Genomic DNA, 12,555 nt, shown 5'->3' on the forward strand with positions numbered 1-12,555 from the left:
TTGGAATAGTTGGTCCTTTAAGTTTGGGGTACAAAATTATTCTTAGAAAATTTGATACCGAGTTTGGAAGGGGACCTGAAGATTATTCCTGGCAACTCTTCCATCTGAGTCATAGATGCTGCACTTGTGTTTCATTTCATGAGTCTTATTACAACTAACTTTTCGGTATGTATATCAGAACCCTTTATGATATAGCTTCCAAATCCAGGAAGATAAGTAATTTTTCACAAGATCAAAGAGCCAGAAAACTTGTTTGAGAAGGAACAGTATCGATCTGATTCTTTACCTAACTGCATTAAAATTTTTTTAAAATAAAAAATAAAGTACATTTTTTTGTAATAAAATTGTAATACTAAAATGGCTTCTGCTTAGGCTTTGTTGCTGTGTGATCTCATCCAAGTTCTATTTCACTTCCCGGAACCTCAGTGGACTATTTTTACATTGAAGGGGATTAATTAGTTGATTATTAACTTCCTTTCCAACATGAACTTTCTCAGGCCTAATTCAGCAAGGAACAAATAACCGGGTTGCTACTTGACTGAGCTGGTCCATCCTTACTGCTGTAACAGTTGAGATGTTGCTGAATTGGGCTTTAGAAATTCCAATCAGCTCATTAGAATCCTGTTATACAGAGTTGTACAGGGAGAGTCAGGACCCACCTCCAGAAAGTTAAAATGATTTGTTAATTTGCTTGCTTGAATGAAGTGTCTATCAATCAAGCACGCAATATCAAATGTACATCTAAACCAAACTATAGACCTTAAATTCAAAGAAGTTTTATGTGTCAGTTATACCTGGAGTGAATAAAACGGGAAATAAGAGGTGGAGGGTCATAGTCTACATGGAAGTTTCATTGCTTTCTACTTCTTCCCCTGGACCCTCTTGAAGAGAGCTAGCTGGTGGGAGGCAGGAGAAGGTGTGGGAAGAAGAAATGAGAAATGGCAGTCTTCCACTGCAGGAAGCATCAGACAGTACTGGATCCCTTCCTGACATTCATAGGTATTTTCTTTGGAAGTTATATTAGCTTATGGACATGGTCTTAATATATTTCAAATATTTCTATTTCTGGGGCTCTGTTCTAACTCCACAGGGCCATTGCTCCAAGCTCTTTCTTACCCCTAATGCTCCCCTCACAGGAGCCTGGCAGAAAGTGTGTTGAGGAAGGGAGAACTGAGAAGGAAAGGTACCTGACAAATGGTCTTGCCCCACATGGATAAAAGCCTTCACAGTGTCCTTATTAACTAGGTCAGAACCAAAGTCTTACAAATTGCATATTCCTACTATTTCCAGCATTTTTGTTTTGTGAAGCATTGATATTAACTAATTTACATTATTAAAAATAGTTAACATTACTAAAAACAGTAACCACAGCATGTCTACCTTATTCATAGGTATTTTTCATATGTATTTTATTTTAATCTTATAATTTATAAGATTAAACTTTAATCTTATAGATATACCTGTTCAATTTATAGATAAAGAAAATGAAGTTCAGAGAAATTAAATAACTTGTCCAAGGTGAGCAGCTAGAAAAGAAATTGCAGGACTTGACATTTGAGCTCCTATGTGAAACGTCTTCCTACTGTACTGCATTGCCTTTCAATTCAATCTGCATTTTCCCTATATTTATGATAATGTTATTTGATTGCCTTTCAACCCATCACTAAAGCATAAGGATCTGTTTCAGATGAAACTTAGTAGTGTTAAATTGTCTGGTATCTGACCCTTACTCAACATACAATGGAAAATCTAATACCATCCCTGGCCCCCAAAAATGTTAGGAGAAATATATTGTTGAAAACCAATGACTGCAAATAGACCAGCAAAGAATTTAAATTATAAAAATGGCAAATGGCAGTTGTAAGCCAATCAAGAAAAAGTCTAGCTATATAGTCACATTTTCAACTATTTCCCTGTGTTGGCAGCCTTTCAAAGCCACACGACTATTAAATGTATTAGTATAAGGAAGACTGTGATAACACCACAGTCATCTGTGCAAAATGAATTTACAATAGAAGTGATTGACAGATAGACTTGATGTAGTGAGTTGCTAAAAAGATCAGCCCAGAACTATGAAACACACAATGATACTTTTCCTGTGGGTTAAAGGAGAAAGGATTGATTTGTCCATCACTAGAGCCACCTTGGGGAACAGTCAAGCATTTCTTAAACTTCTCAATATAAGCATGGAATAGAATAAGGTTAAACTTCTTGAAATATCACTTGGACAATGCTCACTACCATAAAGACATCACTTTTGAGTCGAAATCCTTCCCGACTGACCCTAGTTTAATACTAAAGCTCTTTGTTCTCCATCAGGAAGATAGGAGACGTGATTTTATTTATTTATTTATTTATTTAAAATATATATTTTATTGATTTTTGTACAGAGTGGAAGGGAGAGAGATAGAGAGTTCGAAACATCAATGAGAGTCATCGATCAGCTGCCTCTTGCACACCCCCCACTGGGGATATGCCCACAACCAAGGTACATGCCCTTGACCGGAATTGAACCCGGGGCCCTTTAGTCCCCAAGCCGATGCTCTATCCATTGAGCCAAATTGGTCCCGGCAGGAGTCGTGATTTTAAACAATGATATGCTGGGCTCTATGTGTAGAGCCCTATAAATTTCAGGGAATACTTCAATGATACCTCCTAAGAACAGTATCATCAGTATTAATGCTCCATTTGTGCAAGGAGGCTTTGCATTTGTTTGAGGTAGACATGACTAAATAATCACAGCCAGTATCTTAATTGAGCCTCAGAGTATTTTTCAAAACTGCAGTCCAGACAAACCCAATAATTAGGCACTTGTGAAGAGAGCTCAGCCATGAAAACAAGAGCTTCAGATCTGTTTTGTTAGTATCCATATACTTAGGAGTTAGCTTAGGATAATTACACAATATGTCCTGCCTGGGTAGTTCAACTGGTTTGACTGTTATCCTGATATGCCATGGTTGCGGGTTCAATCCCCAATCAGGGCACTTACAAGCAGCCAATGAATGCATAAATAAATGGAACAATGAATGTTTCTCACACTCTAAAATCAATCAATTAAAAAATAAGTTATATTATACAATAATTGTGAATGGATATATGGCATGGCCAATTTCTACCAATTCCCTCAGTTAGACTCATTGAATATATATTTTTTAAAATCCCATTATCTCAGAGATTATCTGATCTAATTTCCTGGCAATCTTCCTTGGAACCCAAGCTTTTTACTCCCCTCCTTATATTTCTTATACTCTTTATAGAAAGAAATTCTCTTATCATTAAAGGAAAAATATCATACAAATCTGGGACCAGCAAGTTTTCTGAGTTAGGGCCAGGGTTTGTGTTTCTGAAGTTTTTAATTATAGAGAAAATATATTAAATGCAGGATGATCCCCAAACTTCATCACCAAAGACACCTGGTCTGGAATAAGGACAAGTAAACAAGAAAATGTTTGATATATGAAGTTTAAGTTTCACCAAATCACCTTGAAGCCCTTAACTGCAGAGAAATGATTAGCCTATCAATAATGACAGAGTCAGGGAACTTTTTCTATTCCTAAATCTCTGTTGAAGAATGTTGAGGCTCTGTATTCATTCTTTGTCCTTGACTTTGTGATTGATGTCTGTAAGGCAGTCATATTTGGAAAGTCAGCCTCAAACACATTCTTCAAACACGTTCTCCAAAGAGCAAGACTTTGCACACCTTCCATAAAACAGGAGAGGATGGGAGCATAGGTTCAATAATGTTTTCGAATTCCTTATTTGAATATGAAGCTTTGTATTACCTTGTATTGGTCTATGAGAAAATACAACCAATTCCTGATCTGCCAAAAAATAAAAAAATCTTATGTATAAGTTGAATCCTCGGTCTCCTTTTCCCCATCATCATCTTCTACCAAAGACACTCTTGTGTCTTGGGAATAGGAGTGGAGAGCTAAGGATCTTTACGTTGTCTGGATCCCCATCACCTCCATGATCTCATCACCTACTACTCGCCTCAATGTTCTCCCAATTTCAGCCACACCAACCGCCTTCCTTTTCCTTTAAGACACCAGGCACTGCTTTAGCTATTCCTTCCAAGACAGGCTTCTCCCCGATCTTGACTAATTCCCTCTACTCCAAGTTTTGCATAAATATTTCTACTTCAATGAGGCCTTCCTGAACTCTGCGTTTAAAATAACAACCTTCAACCCTCATGCCCACCACTCTCATACCCTCTTACTGTCCTTTCCCCCACAAAGTGCTTATCATTTTCTAAGTCTCTAAAATGTACTTAATATGTCCCGTATATAATCTCCAATAGATATACTATATTTAATATGTCCAGTATATACTCTCTCATTCTGCTCTCAACATTAGATATATTTTCTTTCTGATGTATTTAAACTTCCAGAACAGTCACAAGAATAGTTTAGTCTCTTCAATGAGGTTCTTTGTTGGATTCTTAAGGAAAAACACAGGAAAAGCTGTGAAACAATGGCAACAACTCAGTGAAGCTAACCAAGAAAGCTTCCTTCTGGGAGCTTTTTATTTCCCCTTTCACTTGGCCTGAAATTTCACAAATTATAGATTTATTTGACTTAAGGGATGTTATCTTTTAAAATGCAAATACTATGGCCTGTCAGTTACTGACATATTATTAATAATGGATTTAAACTCATCACTCTCTCCCAGTCTCTAACGGAGACCAGCTTACTGATGAGAACAGGAATGGAAGAGGAAGCTAGGACATTTTAGAATACGGATCTCTGTGGGTAGTGTGGAAATCCTGGGTGGGAGCCAGAGTGGGGAGGTTTAAGGCAGCATAGTAGGGCTCATTCTGGAAAGGTGAAAATAGTAATATCACATTCACATAGTAATGTTTAGTTCTGTAATGATCTTTTCAAAAATCCCTCCAAGAAAAGCTTGCTTTAAATCGATAACATCTGTTGGCCAGGTATAGCCAGCAGGCACTTGTTTAGAGGAGTAAATGGGAACAGGAATGGGCATTTGGCTTCCTGGATCTCTCCATGTGTCTCTCTCCATGTGCTTCATCTAGAAAGAATGGTTCTATTATTTCCCCTGCAGCGCTCTTCAGGCTGGCCCAGCTGATTAGCTATCCAGATTTCACTGCCTAACATGGTGACACTTCCATCATTTATTTGGCCACCATGAGTAAAACCCACACAAACACTACTTTATAGCTATTTTATGATGGTTAGATTGTTGATGGTCAAGCTGTTTTCACTGTCAACCCCATCATTCTTTAGTGTCCACAGATTTCAGATCCAATCAAAAACTTGAATCAAACATCTTTGGGATCATGGTGAGGGGCTGTATGGGGTTGGCATAAATAGTAATGTATATTGAAGAGCTCAGGCTGAAAAGTTTATGGCTAGTAAAGTTAGTCACACTCTATAGGGACACAGAAGCTAATGAAATAATTTTCATCTCATCCGTGCTGGAAACGAAATGACTATTGGTAGAGGAATTTGAGAACTTTGAGAAAACAAGAAAAGAGAATGGGATGACACACCTATGGACTCTCAGGGCTAGGGATGTCTATCCCAAACAGAGGGATGTCTTTACAGAAAAACTGAAAATTCCTCTACAAACTCTTCTGGACTGAAAGTCTCTTGCAATAATGCTACCTAATAAAAGAGTAATATGCAAATTGACCACACTTCCGCTATGCCCAAGCCATGCCCACAAGGATGAGTATGCAAATTAACCCAACCAAGATGGCGGTTAATTTGCATATCAAGACAGGATAGAAAGAAGCCAACCACTGCAGAAAAGAATGAAGCTGCAAGGAAGGAAGCAAGCAAGCAGGCAAGCAAGCAAGGAAGGCAGGGGAGAAGAAAGGGAAGCAGGTGGGGCGGGGGAGAGAGCAGCAGAAGACCTGTTGCAGGAATCTTCCTGCAATGGGCTACTAGTAATAACAATAATAGCTGCCATTTACTGAATACTCACTCTTTGTCAAATACTGTATAGCTAAGATATATAAGACCGCATTTATGATGGTCCCTCGATATGGGTATTATCCTTGTTCTCTAGTTGAAAAAAACTAAGTTCCAGCTCACTGAATATCTGTTCAAAGTGAGGAGGGGGCAGAATCAACACCTAAACCAGTCGTTGAGCATGCCCTTCTTCACTTTATAATACTGTCTCCACACAGGGAACGTGAAGAGGTATCTAGGTCTCTTGGCTCTGTAGAATGTTTCAGGAGATTTATTTTGCATCAGAAATTGCCCTCATTAGAGCTTAGTGTCAGGTTTTAGAGTAAGAATTCCCTTTATCCTTCTCTTTTCATCAAGCCCTGTGATTAAAAGAGTGTTGTGGACTAAGCCTTTTCCTCCCATCTGGGCATTCACTGCCTATAAAAAGTACACATTCTTTTCAGCTGCTCATGTCCATGAGCCTCACATAGCCAGGCTTATGGATTATATCTAGAGAGAAAAATCACCAGGATAGCAACACAGGATGCTGCTACTTCACTTCCCCTTATAGAGAAAAACATCTAACAACTATTCATGAACAGAACTCCACTGAGAGAATCATAGAACAGCCCCTTGCACCAAGACAGAGATCAAGACAGATTGCATTAAAAGGGCAAGAGAAATGGCTACACAATTGACCACATTGTCCCTCCCCAGGCCAGGGCAGCACCATGCAGAAAGGTCTCCACTGAGCCTCCAGTTCCTCCAGTAGGAAAAGAGAGCCAAGGGGGACAACCAGTTCCCCCAGCACTGTGGAAGCCCCTCATATGGGGACTGCAGGGAACTCTGTGGGACTGAACCACTGATAATCTGACTATGATGGACTAGTGGGAAGGAGCTTGCAGCAACTAGCACATGGATCTTGGTAGACCAAGGCAATACTGAAGTGTCCAAGTAGATATCCCAACCAGCAGCTTTGCTTATCTGCAGAATCAGGTTGCTAATGCATTTTGACCAGGGAATGTGGAGTGGGGTATAGATTTCCCTGATTAGAATCCTCAAAGGAAGAGTTTTGTGAACCCTAAAGTCTGGTTTGCTCATTCCCAGGCATGGAGCTGAGCCACACCTCACCCACTACGTAGAATATTCTCCCAGGCCCTTTTGGTCAGAGGGGCTGATGAGAGCACCTGGAAGTGACATAACCCGGAAACACTCAAGCCAACAGGCAGGCAGAGTTCATTGTCCTTAGAGCAAAGCAGTACCAACCATGGAGTGTGCTCCTGCTATACTCAGGTAGGGGGATCAGTTCATAGTTGAGGCTGAGGGTAGCTCCTGGACCCTCCTGATAGGAAAGCCTGATAGGGAAAAAATGGGAGGCCTGGAATGGCATCTCTCTATCCTTCCCAGACAAAGGAACATAGATAGCCCCCCCCGCCCCCTCCCCCCCGCCCCTGGTGCGAGGAGTGTCTCCAGCCTTATGTGACTAGAAAGGCTGATGAGAATACATGGAAGCTGCACTAGATAGCAATGCTCTAGCCATGAGACAGGCAGGCACAGCAAGTAGTTTGCAGAGCAAAGCCAGTGGTCCTATTTCATCAGGAACCTTGGAATCTGGATTAATTTAAGACAACAAAGAGCTTTACCATATTTAGAGCTGCTTCTCCCACTGTGCTCAGGCAGGGAACTAATTCATAGCTTCATTCATTCCTGAATTCAATCTTCAGTCTGCTCAACCAGGGAACCTAACCAGAGCACATGGGAAGCAATGTAGCCCATTCAATAGTCCTATGTACAATGGTTTGAACAGACAGCACAACCCATGGCTTCCTCATCTGCAGAGCAAAACCAATGACCTCACATGACCAGGGAATTCAGTGCACACTCTTCCCTGATTGGAGTTCTTCAAGCAATGAGCAACATAGGGCCTGAGTCCTATCCTGCTGCCCTGATAAGACAGGGAGCTAATTCATAGTCCTATATACTACCAAATATAAGATTCAGTCCTGACCATCTATTAGTATGTCTGGTCAGAGAATTCAGGCAACTATGGAGCCTATTCTACAGCCTCACTTGGATAGAAATCCCATCCAACTATTCTCAACCAGTTGCACACCTCCATATACCCAACTAAAGAGCTCAGTTTCCTAACCCAATAATAGACCATGATTAGCAGGTCCATGTGCCCAGGGGTATTATCAGTGGACATGTCCAGAAACCCAAACTGAGAAAACTAGTGAAAATCTGCCCATGACAAAGCAAACCTGTAAAATCTGGAAGAGGAGCCTAATTACTTAAATGCTCATATACCAAGGTAGGGAATAGGGATTTAAAAAATCATGTCAATATGACACTGCCAAAGGAAATTAATAAAGCTCCAATAAATGACCTTCCAGAAATGGAGATCTATGAACTGTCAGACAACAAATTCAGAATAATCCTCTTAAAGAAATTTAGCAAACTCTGAGAGCACACAGACAGATAACTAAATGGAACTAAGAAAATAATGCATGAACAAAACAAGAAGTTTGACAAAGAAATAGAAACTGTAAATACACACACACACACACACACACACAAACAAAAAAAACACCGAAGTAGAAATCCTAGAGTTGAAATATACAATAACTGAACTAAAGAATTTCATAGCATTTCAAAAGCAGACTTGACTATGAATAAGGAAGAATTAGTAACCTGGATAATAGATATTTGAAATTATCTAGTCATAGAAACAAAGAAATAAAAAAGAATAAAGAAAGCCTAATGGAATTGTGGAACATAATGAAAATAAACAATAATTGCATTATGGAAATTTCAGGAGATGAAAGAAAAAATATTTAAAACAATAATGTTAAAACCTTTCCAAACCTGAGGAGAAAAAATGAAAACCTAGATTCATGAGTCCCAAAGGATCCCAAATAGGTTAAACACAAATAGGACTATACTGACATATTATAATTAAATTAGCAAAAGTTGAAGACAAAGAATTTTAAAAGCAGCAAGAGAAAAGAGAGAAGTTAAATATAAGGGAGTCCCCATAAGACTATCAGCAGATTTCACAACAGAAACTTTTCAGGCCAGAAGGAATGAGATAATATATTCAAAATGCAAAGAAGAAGAAGGGAGAAGGGAGAAGGGAGAAGGGAGAAGGGAGAAGGGAGAAGGGAGAAGGGAGAAGGGAGAAGGGAGAAGGGAGAAGGGAGAAGGGAGAAGGGAGAAGGGAGAAGGGAGAAGGGAGAAGGGAGAAGGAGAAGGGAGAAGGGAGAAGGGAGAAGGGAGAAGGGAGAAGGGAGAAGGGAGAAGGGAGAAGGGAGAAGGGAGAAGGGAGAAGGGAGAAGGGAGAAGGGAGAAGGGAGAAGGGAGAAGGGAGAAGGGAGAAGGGAGAAGGGAGAAGGGAGAAGGGAGAAGAAGAAGAAGAAGAAGAAGAAGAAGAAGAAGAAGAAGAAGAAGAAGAAGAAGAAGAAAAGAAAACTTACTACCAAGCATTATATATCTGGAAAATCTGTTTTCAAAAATGAAGACGGGAAACCTGAGGCATGCAGCAAAAGCAGTTTAAAGAGGAAAGTCTATATCAATAAATGTCTAATTAAGAAGCCAGAAAGATCTGATATATAACCTAACCTCTACACCTTAAGAACTAGAACAAGAAGAACAAACCAAACCTGAAGTTATCATTAAAAAGGAAATAATAAAGACTAGAGCAGAAATAAATGAAACAGAGAAAAAACAATAGAGAAGATAAGGCAGAGTTGGTTATTTGAAAAGATAAACAAACGTAAAGAACCCTTAGCTAGACTAATCAGGGAAAAAAGAAAGGGGACCCAAATCAACAAGATTATAAATGAAAAAGGGGACATTTACAACTGATATTACAGAAATGTAAAATATCAGAAGATGCTACTACAAACAATTATACTCCAGTGTTTGGCAATGGATAACCTAAAAGAAATGAAAAAAAATTTTTTAGAAACATACAACTTAAGAATACTAAATCAGGAATAAATAGAAACTCTGCATAGATCAATTATTAGTCAAGAAATTAAATAAGTAAGCAAAAATCTCTCAATGAAGAAAAGCCCAGAACACATGGCTTCACTGGAGAATTTTATCAAACATTTAGAAAAGAATTAACACCAATCCTTCTCAAATTCTACTCAATCCCATTCATCCAGCTGGAGTCTCTTCCAGTGGCTCCAGACTCTCCATACCAGCAGTGTCAAGCCTTGGCACTTACACAGTCACTCTCAAATGCCTTCAAACACCACATCATTGGCAGCTGACCACAGCTCACATTGTAGTTTCTTCCAAGCAGCCTCAAGCCTGGCATAAGTGGCAGCCAGCTCCTGCTCACACTGTATCTCCTACTCAGAAGCATCCAGCCTGGCTGGCACAAGTAGTTGCTAGACTTGGCTCTTATTGAAGTACCTGTCAGGTGTCCCCAAGCCTAGCACAAGTGACAGCCAGCTTCAGCTCACACTGTAACCTTTCTCAAGTGACTCCAAGAGGCAACCAGTTGCAGTTCGCATTATAACTCCTAGCAAGTGGTCCCAAGCCAAACACAAACAGTGGCCAGCCTCGGCCTGTACCAGAGGCCCTCCAAAGAGACTCCAGCAGTGACACACCCAGTGGTCAGGCTGAAATTAACCAGCACCCCACAAAAGTGACTCCACTACTGACACACCTGAAAGGCAACCTCAGCTGACACCAGAACCTGCTTATGTGACTCCCACTCTGTAGGGACAGCTCCCACACAAAGCTCATCCCCTACAGTCATGGCTGGTCCTCACAGCCAGCCAGCTTGAGGGCAAGCCCATCAACTGATGTGCTCACAGCAATCATAGCTCAACTGGAAAAATAGGGCACACACAACCCTGCTGCCCCCTCCCTCCCCTACCTCCTCTTACCCCTGCTCAGGGACACCCCTGGAGCACCACCTGATCTGGAGGGACTATACCACTGGGTCCCACAGGACACCTTGTAGATAAGATCACTATTTCAAGACGGGAAGATCTACCTAACACCCAGAAACACAGAGAGATTATCAGAAGAGGAGACAGAAAAACACATTTCAAATGAAAAAAACAGGACAAAACTCCAGAAAAAAATAGTTAATTCAAATGAAGAGAAACAATCAACCAGATAAAAGTCCAAAACAATGGTTATAAGTGAGAGCTTCAACAAGGAGACAGAAAAAATATTAAAAAAGAACCAATCAGTACTCAAGAAAACAAATCAAATAAAAATTTCATTAGAGGTTTTCAGATCATAGCTATTATGTTATAAATTGTGCTGCTATGAACATAGGGGTGAGTGCATATATTCTTATTGGTGTTTCGGTATTCTTAGGCTATATACCTGGAAGTGGGATCACTGGAAGTGAAATCATTGGGTCAAATGGCAGTTCCATTTTTAATTTGGGGGGAAACTCCCTACTGATTTCCACAGTGGCTCCACTAGTCTTCATTCCCTCCAGCAGCTTAATAGGATTCCCTTTTCTCCACATTCTTGCCAACACTTGTCATTTGTTGATGGTATCCATTCTGCCAGGTGTGAAATGATACTTCATTATCATTTTAATTTGTATCTCTCTGATGATCAGTGACTTTGAGCATCCTATATAATAAAAGCATAGTGTGCAAATTGTCCCCTCAACCAGCAGTTCTGGGAATTTGACCAGGGAACAGGGCCAGCTAGGGGAAGGGAGGGAGTACCTGGCCTGACACTGACATTGCCAGCCAGCAGCTAGGGGCCCTACCAGTGCACTGGGCCTCTAGTATTTTCATATGTCTCTTGGCCATCTGTATAGCCCAAATGTCCATCAGTAGTAGATAAAAAAAGATACGGTACATTTACATTATGCATGTGTAAAAAAAAGAAGGATCTGCTCTTTCTCCACCATTGAGGTGGGTGCATTCATTTCTTCTTCACCATGTCTTCCCACAATACTTTCAGGATCAAGAGGTTCCTGGCCAAGAAACAAAAGCAGAATCAGCCCATTCCCCAATAGATTCAAATGAAAACTGGTAATAAAATCAGGTACAATTCGAAGAGGAGACATTGAAGAAGAACCAAACTGGGCCTATGAGAAATCACTTATGAGAGATGACTCACATATTTATGCTGTATCCAGGTTGCCTACACCTTTAAATGATTGAAAAGATACTACTGTCTGGACAGTTGGGGCATTTTAATTGAGGAATTTATGGACTTGTGATTTTGCTCTGTTGATTCCCCCCTCCCCCCGCAATAGTAGGATGGTTCAGTAATAAATATGTGAGATCTTAAAGAAGAAGAAGAAGAAGAAGAAGAAGAAGAAGAAGAAGAAGAAGAAGAAGAAGGAAAAGGAGGAGGAGGAGGAGGAGGAGGAGGAGGAGGAGGAGGAGGAGGAGGAGGAGGAAGAGGAGAAGAAGAAGAAGGAGAAGAAGAAGGAGGAGAAGAAGGAGGAGAAGAAGAAGAAGAAGGAGGAGGAGGAGAAGGAGGAGGAGGAGGAGGAGGAGGGGAGGATGAGGAGGAGAAGCCGGAGAAGAAGAAGGAAGGAAGAAGAGAAACAAAAAGAAGAGAGAAGGAGAAGAGAAAGAAGAAGAAGAAGAGAAAACGAAGAAGGAGGACGGACTGAGGAGGATCTTAGGAGGCGGAGGCGGAG

At 40.4% G+C, this 12,555-nt stretch overlaps 1 pseudogene; it reads left to right on the forward strand.

The window, feature by feature from the left end:
• The first annotated feature begins 539 nt into the window (after positions 1-539).
• On the forward strand, positions 540-12,113 carry LOC118709456 (annotated as a pseudogene).
• The last annotated feature ends 442 nt before the right edge of the window (positions 12,114-12,555 follow it).

This window comes from Pipistrellus kuhlii, unplaced genomic scaffold (genome assembly GCF_014108245.1).
Source record: "Pipistrellus kuhlii isolate mPipKuh1 unplaced genomic scaffold, mPipKuh1.p scaffold_m20_p_7, whole genome shotgun sequence".
NCBI lineage: Eukaryota > Metazoa > Chordata > Mammalia > Chiroptera > Vespertilionidae > Pipistrellus > Pipistrellus kuhlii.